At 35.5% G+C, this 14,939-nt stretch overlaps 2 pseudogenes; both read right to left on the bottom strand.

The window, feature by feature from the left end:
• Window positions 1-1,417: 1,417 nt before the first annotated feature.
• On the bottom strand, window positions 1,418-3,477 carry LOC125197977 (annotated as a pseudogene).
• Window positions 3,478-4,530: 1,053 nt separating this feature from the next.
• LOC125197978 lies at window positions 4,531-8,880 on the bottom strand (annotated as a pseudogene).
• Window positions 8,881-14,939: the final 6,059 nt, after the last annotated feature.

Raw genomic sequence — 14,939 nt, forward strand, 5'->3', positions numbered from 1 at the left:
CCTTTGTGTGCAAGTTTTTGCTTTGACTAGACAAATAATTAATCATATTTTGACTGAGCTTCATTTAGTTATTTGTTGGGTTTTGAAGAGGAGAAATATAACTTGGGGCTTCTGACAGATATTAAATTACCCCAGGGTAGCATAAAAGTCTTTGTGTAATTTTCAAAAGAACCTAGTTTTGTATTTTGAAAATTAAAATTTTTTTTTTGACACATTAATAATTTTTTTTTTACAAAATAAAATCGAAACAAAAAAATAAAAAAAATTTTGAAAGCAGAAAATACTAGCTACAGGGTTTAAATCCCCCATTTTAAAAAGAATATACACTTAAGATGAAAAAATTGTGTAAATTAATAATACTCCCTAGATCGTTATTTATACCTTTTGATTAAATATTTTTATTAGACTTGTGATGACCCCTTTTTTTATATTAATTTTATAATAACAAAAAAAAATGGAGAAGGAATTCCTTTACTTAAAAAAAAAGTTTAAACATTAAATCCATATTCAAAAATGGCAAAATATGATATCATTTAACGGATTAAATTATTATTTAATGTTCTTCTTTAATAAACTAGTGTGCAGATGCGACCGTCTTTAAAATCCCGAATATGATGTAAAATTAAAGGGCCAATATAAAAACCCAAAAATTAATTCAAGACTTGAAAAAAATTTTCAAGTTCTTTTTTTTTTCTTTTACAATTTTTTTTTGCTTTAAGTCTCCCATTTCCAATAATGGTCTATTAGTTAAAACAGTAAAAGTGTATAACATTATATCTTCAAAAGTGGATAAAAGATTTTAAGAGTGAAAGAAAATTATTCACTTTTCTTACAATTCACCCATAAATTCGTTTCAAGATATTGCAATTGAAGGCATGGATGATATACAATGGGAAAATCTATACAAATTTTATAACAAAAACCCTCTTGTTAAAATTTTCCCCCCAATTTGGGGGGTTTTTTTTTAACGTCCGAAAAAGTTTTATTTTCTTTTTTGACAAAAAAAAAACATCAAATGATTTTTTATTTTTATTTTTTCATCCATTTACTCTTTTATCGCTCCTGCTTTTTCCTTTCCTATTTTTTTTTTACTTTCATTTAATATATTTAACACAAATCTCCATACCTAAAAATTTTTATAACTTAGGGGGCAAAAAATGCCTTTTTTATGGGAAAATCAATGGTTTTACATCAACAAGACGCGATTTATTTCAATTGGGGGAAACTTCACCAAAAAAGATTGAAAACCCAGTATAAAATAACCCTCTTATTCCTTAACAATTTACAACTGCTACAACCCAAAATTTGCATAAATAGTTTTTTTCCCTTTTTTTTTGACACTTGTTATACATACTACTATTAGAGTTTTACAGGAAAACAAAAAGAAGATATCCACACCTAAACTGACGTTGGGGGTTTATGTCGGGCCTGTCTTGACAAAAGGGGAAACCCATAGCCGTGACCAGTAAGCATGAGCCGTCAAGACCCTGTCCAGGAGTTCCTGTGGCCCGGGCTCACCCCGCCTTTGTGAGGTGTGGACCAAAACGGACAACTAACTAGTACTTCATTATACGCCATTTTACCAACGCAAAACATCTTATACGTTGTAGACATAACGGTTACTCATTTTACCTTCAAATCGACATAAGTCCTATGTTTTGCATTATCAAAAGCTCTCAGTTTGACACTGCGCCATCTGCACGAATAATTAGCCTATGACTTAAACACGCAGCTTTAAGCGAATCCGAAACCATCATAATCACATGCTTAGAAGGTTTCAACAATACCTTCCAGTTCCGAGTTTCCCAACAACCTGAACTAGAGCTTCCACTTCAACAACGGTGAAGGGTCGCTTAGATTTCCTCACTGACACCACAGCTAACACGTCTTGTTTCGCTGGGACCAGTGCCTTGGACTCTGAAGTGGTTCTCTGCGACGACATACCAGGAGGAGAAGGAGCTGAATCGTGATCGCTTTCTATGAAATTGTTCCCCAGCTGGCAGCCACTTTGAGTCGTACATACAAATAAATTACTCCCTTCGTCCCCAAACAATAGTCTGCTTTTGCGAATCGAAGAATACCTGGCAGGGCTCGCCTCAAGAGTGAATCCCAGGGTATCCATCTTGTTATCATGAGAAATTCCGGTCTGCAACAAAGTCTTGTTATCATCTCTCGAATCTTCTTACCCTCAAGTACTACCCCGACACATAAACCACCACCAAGCACTATATTTACTGCTTCCATAACCATATGCTGTATAACAGTATATATTAACCATTAACCAATAATGTGAAATGTTTCTAAACCAATGCAGCAACGGTTGATCTTCGATACCTTGAGAGAACCAACGGTTGCAGTAACTCTGGAACCTTAAAAGACTTGATCCTAAGCTTGACTGAGCCAAACAGAAAATATTTCAATATGAGAACCTCTTTGAGTGACTTGAGCCTATCAGAGTTAGAGGCGGAACTACATTCAAATAGCTTCCTCTTTCTGAACTCTGGCGCTTATTAGAAGAGTTAGAGGCGGAACTCTCGCGCCCCTCTCTGGGAACTTTAAAACCATTCTTCCTGTTGAGATAATTGCAAACGGATGAAACTAATTTTAGACTACAAAACCACCGTATATAGTTGACAGCCAAAGCAAGCATAAATTAAAATTCCAGAGAAAGAATTAGAATTACTCTATTAGTGTAAAAGTCCAGAGAAAGCACACTAGTAGATCCTTGGCTACAAATCATAATTAACAGAAAGGAAACTCAATCGGAGATTGCTTATATCAAAATCCAAGCGCAAAAGGTTGAGCTTTTGATGAAAGAATCCAAAACAAAATTATTGCGGTTGCATTAAAAATGATATACTACCTTTTTATGATGGAATAGTTTATAAGTGATGGAATTCATTTTAAAAACAAACACAGAAATTAAGAGGCTGGACGAAAAGAGAGGAAGAGCAGAAACCATTAAGTAAAAGGAATTTCAGCAGTATTTTATGATATTATATCATGAATAATAGTAACAAGATACAAATTTTGAAAATTCTTTGCATGGTAAAATCAAACTTCCAAATGATAAGGAAAATAATTACGTAAGCTCTTAGATTTTCCCCTTTGAAGAAAAATCTGAAGTATTAGCAAAACCACAAACAGAAATGTGATCATCAGAATCTCTTCCAAGCCACCATGAATTATCTTCAACCATGCCAACAAACAACGCAAGATCAAAACTTTTTCCAACCCTTCTTGAATCTTGAACAACCAGATCATCTAATCCATTTTAAACGATAAAAAGAACTAATCTTTTAAATTTTATGCTATGCTTTTTATCTAAATTGTTGTTTTCTTTGAAAAGATAAGCAAAAACCCTGTGAAAACCACCCCTTCCATACCATACCATTGAAGACCTGTTCTCTTGTGGGCCATGGATGATGCCTCGTGGAAGTGGGATGTGAATCCAGTGGCTCCTACTACGCTACCCATCTATAAAACGTTAGGTTTACCAGGGAGGGAATTTTCTTTAAATATTTTTGTACCCCTGAAATTATTTTTGATTTTTTAATTTACCAATAATAATAATAATAATAATAGTACTTTCTTTAAAAAAATTGATGTTTAAAACTTAGATGAAGAGAATAGATTAGAAAACCGAGTAAAGTATAAAAATAAATACAGTTTTTTTATAAGAAAAAATGATTCAATAAGTAGTGATTGAGAGGAGTGAGCTGGAGTTAATCAGTATTCTCTCTCGTTCACTTGCCTCCTCATCCCACTTTATATTGGTGCAGATGCAATCAAATTTCATTAGTTATAGTATCATCTGGTTCTGTCCATTGTCCAACCACAATGAGCCTAATGCTTCTTCACACCAACAGCACCTCCTGCAACATCTTGCCCGGTTCTTATAAACTCAACCAGGAGCCCTATCATCGACCCCGAATTCAACTGCCAAATCCCAGCTTCAATGGACCGGAGTTTCTGACAAGGATGAGGGAAAGACCTCATGTTTGTGGGGAGGAACAAGTGGCAATCGCTGATTTGCATTTGCATGATTGCCAAGACATTCTTGTGACAATTCAGATTACATATGTTTATAAACTTCAAAACTATTCAACTGGTTCAAAGATACAGTTGGCAAATATGGATAATCCCGCTCCGGTAAAGCAAAGGACCAGTTCCATTTGGCCAGAATATACTGAATAGTTATCAAAATACAATGGCTCGAGGTCCATTTTGATTCAAAGATTATATCACAATGGATGACAAAGAAACCAAAAGTCTGGCATTAAAGACAACAAAAGGTTAGCCTTACCTTCTGGTTAAGAACAACATCAATTAGAATTACCGACAACTTTTGGCGTCAAGTAGAAGCATTATCCGATATGCATAGGATAGACACAAAACCAAGAACTTCAATTTTCCTGCAACAGCAATATACAAAGGACTAAATTAGAAACAGAACATGTAAGGAAATCAATAATCCTGCTATAAGTTGCGACAAACTATTCCTTCGGCGTTTTTGGTTTGTGGAGTACCTTAGTGTTTCATTAACTGTGCAATTCCCTCTTTGAGCATAGCCCTCCTCTGTTCACTGGTATTCCACAACTCTGGTACTGGATACCTACCGCTTGGATTGTACTCGTTCAATTCATTCAGAGCCTCGATCACTACATCGTAAACTTCTTCCCCAAGTTCATTTTTAGCTCTTTCAGCTTGTCGTCATTTTCATCAAGTACCTCCTAACAATCGAGCAAAAATTGAGTCATAGAATGATATGGAAAAGACAGCAGCTTTCTTGAAGAACAAAAAAATATACTAAACAAATTAATACTGAATTGAGATCGTTATATTGGATACATAATTTTACTTTAGTTGAGCATTGGGGAGTATCACACCTCAGTTGAGTTCACAATAATGTTCTATTCTAACAATTCTGAAGAAGTAGAATATTAAAATACTGCTAAGATATTATTATTAGCATATAGTGAGATTTGTTTCATAATCAATCAAATCAATTACATATGATACTATACTAAAAAGATTTTGAGATCTGTACAATATACGTTTAGTTCAAACTTCTCTACGACCCAGATGTAAAGCTTGTCCCTTAAGTTCAGGCTTGATATCATGAGAGATCTCATCAAGCAGTAAAAAAAGGAGAGCACAAATTAGTGATGCAACATTGCTTAAAAAAGCATACCTTGGGCTTTCCTCCTTCCACTTTTACTTTATATGGATGCCAATATGAATCTCTATAAGGTGATCTTCCCATAAGGAAACAAGTTCCAGTGCTTTTTCTGCATCTGCATTGCCATATTTCACCTTCACGAGATTTATAAATGGTTTCCTCATCCAGATCCCCATCCTCTTCATATGTTGGCACGGCCACCTTTTATACCCTATACATGATTAAGTTAAACATCAAATGCCAGTTAGATTCAAGATATACTTCACCCCAACCACTATAATTGAAGCAACAAAAGCTTGTTTATTTTTGCATTTGTCATGATGCTGCAACAATTTAACATCAATGTTTACTGATTCAAGTATAAGAAATTTTTCACAACCTTGGAGTTAGACATGTGCATGGTCCACAGAGAAATATCATTTACAAGAGAATATCTATTGACTTTTCCCATGGTAATAATTCTTCCCCCATGTTCCAAAACATTTTTATGTACTTGAAAGTAAGAAAAGGAAAGAACTATATCAAGGACTGCCCAAATGGCCAGGAACTATATCGCTAAGAGACTCAATACTCAATCACCAAAGTGTTTTACTGATAATCCAAATTTGAACTTTAAATCTTAGCTCCTTCATTGATAGTATCCAATTACAGCTGACCCAAAGAATGAAGTCTGGTATTAGAATACACATTCTTACACAACAACAAAAGAATGCTACCTCCTTCCATAAAAAATAATCTTGGTAGTGGACGACATGGGTTTTAATGCAAATTTGGTAAAGTAAAAGAGATCAAAAGAAAAAGTGGTTGAAGAATTGTTAGTGGAAAATGAGACTCACATCATTAGAAAAGAAACTTGTCATAGATGAGAATAATTTTGGTGGACATACCAAAATGGAAAAATGTGACTATTTTCGCATATGGAGGTAGTACAATTTTCATAGCAAATTAAAAAGTGCATGCTAGAAGAGAAAAAGGAAAGGAATCTGATTTGCCTAATTCTTTTATGACTACATTTCATACTCTGTGTAATATTTAATATACGCACGTTTGATAACTCTGACAATACAATAATAAATTTGCTGATTATTAGTGAACACTAAAGCCAAGTTTAGTCATTAAAAGGATACTGCTATCCATTTGAAGTCTATAACAGAATCTATGTGACAGGATAAAATATCCTGATCGATGCACTGCGGAGAGCAATTAGTGGTTAATCAGCTTAAGAAAATTACCGCAGAGGGGGGTAACTGGACTATAATCAAACAAAACCCAAAAAACTTACAGAAATCCCCCCTTGGGAGCTTTTGAACCCCCATTATCCTTTCTCCGATTATGATTTGAATTTGAGATTGCACACCATCAAGTTCTTCTTCTTTATCCCTAAGCTCCTCTTCAATTGACTCCAGCTTCTTCTTAGCTTCCATATCTCCTTCTTCAGCCATAAGTTTCATAACCCCAATAGCTCCCTTTATGTGCTCAATCTGCAACTCTAATGCTTGCTTCTGATCAAGTTTTGCCTCAAGTTCTAAGATCTTTTTGTGAAGGAGTTCTTTCTCTCTCTGGTAATAAGTGATCAAAATTTACAAACTGCATTAAACGTCAGAAGAGATTGCATGTGTTACGGAAGAATAGAACAAGTAACGGACCTTCTGTTCTTCAGCAAGTTTCAGTATATTCTCGTCAGCCTTCTGGTGTTGCAAGATAGCCATATCATTCTGCAGAAAATCACCTGTCATTTTTAATTCCAAATACTCCCTCGTCCCAAGGAAGATGACCCCTTCCTTGTACGGCACGGGAGTTTATGCAACTTTATATTGTGTGTTAAGTGGAGAGAGGAAAGTAAGAGAGACGGAATAAAGTAGAGATAAAATGTGTTTCCATTTTTAGTAATGAGTCATCTTGATTGGGACAAACCAAAAAGGAAAGTGGGTCATCTTTAATGGGACGGAGTACTTCATTTTTTCATTCTTTTTGGGGGAGCGGGGATCAAGATCAGGAACATAAATAACTGATTCCCAAACATGCGTGATATAGTTCTTTTTTGGGGATCAAGATCAGGAACATAAATAACTGATTCCCAATCATATATAAAATAATGTAGCACCTCTTTATTTTGGTCATCCAGCTTTCTCTTCTCACTCTCATTCATAGCCTGACGTTGATATAGTTCTTTCTCCCTTAGCTTGAGCTCTTTTTTTCCGATCGTCCAGTTCTTCTTTACTTCTCTTCTGCTCCTTATAAATTTTCCTGAGTTCATGCGATGCAGCATCCTGCATTTTCTTCATTTCTTGAAAACAATGATAGAAATAAATTGTTAGAATATGTACATATATTGATTGTAGATGTGGGAATCTTTCGCAGCTAGAAGAATATGAAATGAAGCGCTTGACTGAAGAGAGAACTCAGTAACATATACTACCTTCGTTGTAGTTATGGGCCATATTTTCCTTTTGCACCACAATATTATTCATAAGTAAATCAGTCTTGCTAATAATCTTCTTTATCTCTTCACATTTCTTACTCTTTGACTTCAATTGATTAGTCAATGTACACATCAAGGAAGCGTCTTTCCTATGATGTTCTTTTTGGATATCGGATATGGTCTTGAGATCTGCATGATTCTGAAGATGTTTACCAATAAGTCCCCCTCCCAGATACTCCCTTTCACGGGCAAGCCAGCCGTACAACTTATCTCCCTTCTGTCTTTTGGAATACCAATCTCTCTTTCCATGGCTATCCACTTCAAATGCCTTCTCAAAAGCCATAGCATTTTTGAACCCTTCCCAATCTTTGCTGAACTCAACAATCGCAAATCCCGAGTGGCCCTGGAAACCCCACAAAGGGTGAACCTTCACAGGATTGTATCCTTGGATAACCCACTCATCCTTGAGCTTTCTGCCACTTTCACCACATATCTTCCATCTTTTTCTCAATTGGAAGGTTTGCAACAACAGCCATCCAAGGCCAAACGATAGGCTCGTCATCACCTCTGTCAGCAGACTGCCTTATAGCAGTACGAGATCGGGACAGCAAGTTCTCTTCAGATTTTAATGATCTATATTTGGCAATGCCGCCTACATCTGCTGATTCAGTATTTCTTTCTCCAGCCTCAGTGACTAGTTCATCTACTTCACCAACTAAATTTCCTCTCGGTGCTACTATTTCTCCCACTTCTGTCACCATTTCCCCAGGGTCAATATTGCCAGTGGCAGTATGAGTTAACATGTCACTATCAGCAGGTTTATCTACATTCGGAATAGTTCTCTCTACAGAGCATAAACTGTCATTTGGGGCTCCCTGTGGTAACCTAGATTTTCCAGTATATTTCCCATATTTTCTGTTATCATCATGACGACCCTTTTAAAAATGAGGACTTCTCTTCATAGATTGTGATTTACTTCCTACCTCATCTCCATAACGATCCAAGTACTTAAGCAATCCTAAGTGTCGAGCTTTGTCCCCGAAGGTCGCACTTTTTGATTCTTTTGCAATTCTAGATGCATGTTGTTCAAGCTCTAACAGATTATACTCACTTCTCCTATAATTCTCACAAAAAGGGCATCGAAGATACTTCCCAGAGCCAGCGATTTTGAGTTTTCCATCCCTCAAATCTTTATAGTACTTATACTTTAAATCTTCCAGCTCTGAGCACCTACTTTCACTCTTTTTCTTCTGTCAGACATCGTCAACCTGCAATCCTTGATGAACAAGATAAGGAAAGAAAAAGAATGATGAAGCTGATACTTAAATATGAAAAATATTTTATCTAATATTTTCTAGGCATAGATGTAAGTATTGGATAATAAAGTGCAAAAGCTCTTGCTTTAAGTAAGTAAAAAGTCCTTATACTAATTAAGCCAAGTGCTTACAAACAAAAAACAAGTTATGCATCCTAATTCACTACAACTAACCAAAGCACACTTGGTAGAATAATGTCATGATTACCATTGTTTTTATTTTTCAGGGATATTTTAATAAATGCTGCCTGTGCGATTGACAATTCACAGATGCTAGCACATCAGACACAACTTATTCAGGAAAGACTGGCTACAACCTCGATGGCGATTTACCCTTTTGAAAATAGAAGCAGTCAAAGTAATACGAGCTAAACCACAGGTGCAACAGAAAAGAGTAGAAGACATTACACAAATAATAGATTAATTATTATATCAATTCATATAATGGCAACATAACATCTCATTTACTACCCAGAATTCCAGAAATCGCCATAAGAATATGAGCATATACATCAAAACTTTATAAGATAAGAGGATATAAACTAATTTTTCATGCTCGGTTAATAGGAAAATTTGTTTGAAAAACATAGCACTAAATGTGTTTCTCCTCACATAAAGGTTGATGAAAACAGATGAATAGCTAGTTAAGTTTGGACCAATTTTCATTTCCCGTCAACTTCCGCAGTTTAGCTCTGTTTGCGTTGCTAATGCGCACAAAATAAACAACGCAGAGTTGCAGATGGTTACAAACATAAATAAATTAATGAAACAACAAACAGTAGAATAAATAAATCACTGCAATAAACAAACCATGCATTGATTCAACACATATCCATCTTAATCTTAATCACGCGGAACCTTGAACAAGTATAAAGAGGAGAGATCAGTGATCTAGGGTTTAAATGTCGAGAAGATGACGAAAAGTAGTCTAGGGTTTTTAACAAAACAAAATCGGAAGAGTTGCTTAAATCAATATATGCGTGATATTAGCGGGAGCATACGACACAATATTATGCAAAAACTTCTCCACAGCTGATTGATACCTTTGGAAAAGAGTAAATGCTTATGGAAAAGTGCAAGTCTGCAAGCTATGAATATCGGTGGAATGATTTTGCAGAAAATGAAACTGCGAAGTTGGATGAAAATAAAGCACAAGTTTTGTTTTTCGTACTAGTTCTGGAAGCGTGAGGCAGTAATTTTGCAGAAGGGTAATTACTATTTGCATTTTGCACCCCTTCAACTATACCTAATTTCTACATCCTACCCCTTAAAATTTGGCACCATTTGATTCAGCACGGGTTTTAAAAAATATAATACTCCCTCCGTCCCGGCTAAGATGACACATTGCTTAGCCGGCACGAGGTTTCAGGAGTTATTGGTTAAAGCTTGTTGAATTGAGAGAGGGAAAATGTGAGTGTAAGTATTAAAGTAGAGAGATAAAGAAAGATGGATATTTTAATAAGAGAGAAAAAGTGGTTGAATGTATTAATTGGAGAGAGAAAGTTTCCAAAAGGAAATGTGTCATCTTTTGGAGTTGGGACAAACTAAAAAAAAAATGTGTAAATCTTAAATGAGACGGAGGGAGTATAAAGTGGGTTGAAAAAGTTAATTAAATCATATGGATCCTACTTTTATATATTAGTTTTAAAATAAAATGTGAGTGAGAATGAGTTAGTGGAATGTGGGGTCTATTACCAAAAATGATAAAAGTGAAAGGTGACAAATTTTTAGGGACGGATAAAAAAAGAAATAAGTGATAAATTTTCAGAGACGGATAGAGTATTTTGTTCTGGTGGACTAAAATTTATTCATATTTACACCCAAAGGCGGTAGACGGGAATTAAGTTTTAATATGCATTTTTATTTGGACATGAGTTTTAAATTATAATTAGTAAATAAAGAGAGATTTAGAAAGAAAAAGTAATTAAAGTATTGTTAATGGAGAAATGATCCCACTTCATTATAGAGAAAATAGTTTCTACAATTAGAAAAGTACATATTATTATGGGATGGACTAAATAGGAAATAGTGCATATTCTTATGAAATGGAGAGAGTACTATTTCTTGTTACTCTCCCTTCAAATCTTTTTAATTTATGTATTGATTACAAGTAAAACCATTGCCCATGCGAATGAGGGTGCACTAAGATCTTGGGGATACGGACGAACTCTGTTAATTGCAATGTCACTTCAGAACCTATGACAACGCCTCCACATAAGAGAAATCCACAAATGAAGAATGGTCAAAAGAAGTAAAAGAGAGGAGAAGAGAATCAAAATGAAGAAGGAACTTGATCAAAGGAGAGCTTGAAGGATTCTGGAAAATAGAGAGTCGGAGTCTTGAAGACGAAGGCGCGACTCAAAAATTTTCATAGTACTATTAATTTCAAATAATATACCCTCCATTCCAAGAAAATATTCACTAGTCCTTCCATACCACATGGCACTATGAGTTGGTGTGTCCAACTAATCATTTCTTGACAAATGGAAAATCACCTCCAATTAGACAAGCACTTTTTATGGAAAATTGCATAATAGTAGTAGTGTAACATCCCACTTTTTCGAACCCTAATTTTTGAGACGTGAAAATTTTTGCATTACATGCTTTTAATGCTATGAAATATGTGGATTTAATTATGAGTAATTTATTGCATGATTTCTTGTGACCTAGTTGCGATATGGAGTTGAGTTTGAGTTGAATAGTCAAACTTGTTGAATATATGACGTGACTATTGAATAGTCAATATTGTGGAAATATGACGTGGCCGTGGAATGGTCAAAGTCGTTGAAAATGTGACGTGGCGGTGAAATTTGAATGGTGGATTTTGTGATGCGAATATATGAATACTTTGATACGGGGTGAAATAATATTGTGGTGAATTATTTTCCTAAGGGATGAGTGAGAATTAAATAGGAGCGTTATTTATTCACATGGAATTTTCGACCCTCCTATTTATTGGAAAAAAATCCTATTTTTCTTGGATTTAATTATTGCTTGGGATAATTATTTAAATTAAATCCAAAGTCCGATTATTCCTTATTTATTCCATGAAATTTTCGGCCCCTATGATTATTTCAAGGAGATTTTCGAAAATCTCCTATTTATGGGAGAATGGATTATTTTATTATATTATTTGATCCCTTGTTTATTCTCTTCCATAAATAAATTCAAATATCCTAGCATATCCTACCATATCTAAGGAGATCTTGCCATATCTTATTTTAAATAATATTTGAAATTGATTCTTTGTGGAGAGGAATCAATAAATCACGCCACATTCATATTATTTGGAGAGGATTATTATTTTTATGCTGCTCCGTGATATTTTATTCTACTCCGTGAAATATCTAAATTAAATCATAGGCTAATTAAATAGCCTAAAATTCGAAACCCCCTTATTTCTCACCCATATTAACGCCAATCTCTCTCATATCTCTTCCAAATCTTTTATTTATTTAATTATGGGATTATATCTTGCACTCTATAAATAAGAGGCAAAACCTAACCCTAGATCACAAAAAAATCGCCCCCCACTCTCCAAAATCACGCCACTCCTCTCTCCCCACTCTCTCAAAGTTTTCTTATACTTTTCTCCATTATTTCTTCATCTTTTGGAGAAGAATTGAAGTTGAAATTCAAGAATATTTGAAGAATCAAGGCTATTACTTTGTTTCCTGCGTTCTGTTTATCAAAAAAGGTATTTTCTATATTAACCTTTCTTCATCTACCGATTAATCGGTGTTCTTGTGTCCTCATGCATTTAGAATGAGTAAAAGGGGGAAACAATTGATGAATTGGGATGCATATGTGTGTGTGTGTGGTAAAACCCGTGTGTTTTAGGCATGCCTCGGTGTGCGTGCACGTGTGTTTTTGTATGTGCAGCGAATAGAAAGTGATATGGTAATCATACTTTGATTGTTGAGTGATAATATGAAACTAATCGATGGAAAAAAGGAAACAATAGGAACATGCATGAATTTGAGCAAATAGTTGAGGCTTACTTGTGATACATATAAATTAAAGGTGGGCGATGTGGCCACACTTTCGTCGACCATGAAATTGTTGATTGATGAGAAAATGAGAGGTATTGTTTGTGGCCCGTCCATGAAATTATTTTGTGATACTCGATGATATTCTTTAAATAAATGCAAAAACTCGAGTTCACTATGGTAAGGGTGACATAACTATTAAAACGTTTTGCATGAGTTCACGAGTATGTTTAAAATACTCACCGCATGTGTTTCACGAGTATGTTTAAAATACTCAGCCATGTGTTTTCCCTATGTGCGGTTGAGCGGTGACGGGCGGGGTTGGGGTTTAGAAAATTTAATTGGGTAAAATGGAGTGTTGAAACTTAGTGTAGTTGTGCTTCATACAAAGGCTTCACTTTCTCTTGGTTGCTTCCACTGGATTATGGAACTTATTATCTTTTGGTTGATTTGAACTTATTCCTTTGGTTTAGGATTTTGAGACATTGTGTTTTGTTGGATTTATGTCAAACCCTTGACTTTTGATTATAATTTATGATATCTATTCTTCATTGATTTTCTTGATTAAACCGTTGAATCTCTTTAAATGAAACCCTAGCCTATGTCCTTATTGCTTTTAAGTCCGCCTTAAGTGATGTCGTATTTATTATCGCTAGAAACCGGGCATAGGTTGGTATCGAGCCGTTCTTTCCACTCGGACCAAAAGTCTTGTTGTATTAAAATTTGAAATTGTGTAAATTGATTAAGTAATAATCGTCGAAGCTCACACCACGACTCGTCTCCTTTAAAACCCCGAAAAAATGAGGTAACCTTTTCTTTGAATATTGATTTGAATTATGAAATGTTGGAAATTGAAGCGAATGGAAGTTGTTATGTCATTTTGAGGTGTGTTGGAGTATGAAATGACGATTATGCATGCATGTGAAATTCTTAAAATTCGACTATGCAAAAAAATGATGAATGTTGTTATCAGTGATTTTGCGACTAAGATCTCTAGAATCGAATAAATGAAATTCTATATGATCTGTGATTGCTTGATTGAATGATGAACGACATTTTTCGAGATTGAACATGAGCATCTATTTAGTTGTAAATCGTGGGTGTGAATGAAAATTTTATGACGATATCGAACTTGGAGGCATAAAACGCCCAAAAGTGAGGGGAGCGACTTACGAGAACGAAATTGTGAATTATTGAAATGCGAAAACATACGAACCATTTGCCTCGGAAATGAAATTCCGTTTATTCTTGACATGATACTACCTTCCACCTCCACTTCGACACATACCCATCGTACTCTCAAAAATCATTTGAAACCCTATACACTATTAATTTTTTTTAACCTTGGCCCATCTTGAGATTTCTTTTTTTAGATGCTTAACCGGTATTACGCACCCATGCGAGACCGTTACGCGTAGAACAAGGTTTTCCCGTAGAAACCTCCAAAATTTTGAATGGGATGGAAAATCTTTTCTCCGACCTACGTCACCCAATTCTACGATCGGCGGATAATTTCATCGCGTATGGAGGAGCTACCCATCACGTGGGATCTCGAGATTGATCCCCTTGCGAGTCCTTGGGGCGAATGGGTGCCCAAGCTGGGTTACCATATACGTGGTTCGTCCGCCAGTATACGCCTCGAGGTGATATGATCGGCTTGATAGGGGGCTACTCCCGGCCATGGCAGTGCAGGATGGACCTGGAAGGTTGTGGTCTTCGTGTGTTCAAAAGGAAATAACAGGTTCCTAGATCCGGGAAATCCACTAGATCACGCGGTCTAGGAATTTGTTAGTTGCAAGGAATCCCGGCCCTCCGACTCACGAAACACTTTTTTAAAAAAAACCCTCAACCACTTTACTAAACCTAAAATAGGGAAATAGGGGTCGATCCACAGAGAAGGATGCGTAATACTCATGTTCAAGGATTTGGGAGTGTTTTTGGTGTTGGCCCGCCACGCATTTTCTTGGTTTAGGGAAAAAAAATTTAACTTGATTTGGAAACTTTAAAACTCTTAACCCTAACCAGCCGAAA

The sequence above is a fragment of the Salvia hispanica genome, unplaced genomic scaffold, assembly GCF_023119035.1.
Source record: "Salvia hispanica cultivar TCC Black 2014 unplaced genomic scaffold, UniMelb_Shisp_WGS_1.0 HiC_scaffold_1139, whole genome shotgun sequence".
NCBI lineage: Eukaryota > Viridiplantae > Streptophyta > Magnoliopsida > Lamiales > Lamiaceae > Salvia > Salvia hispanica.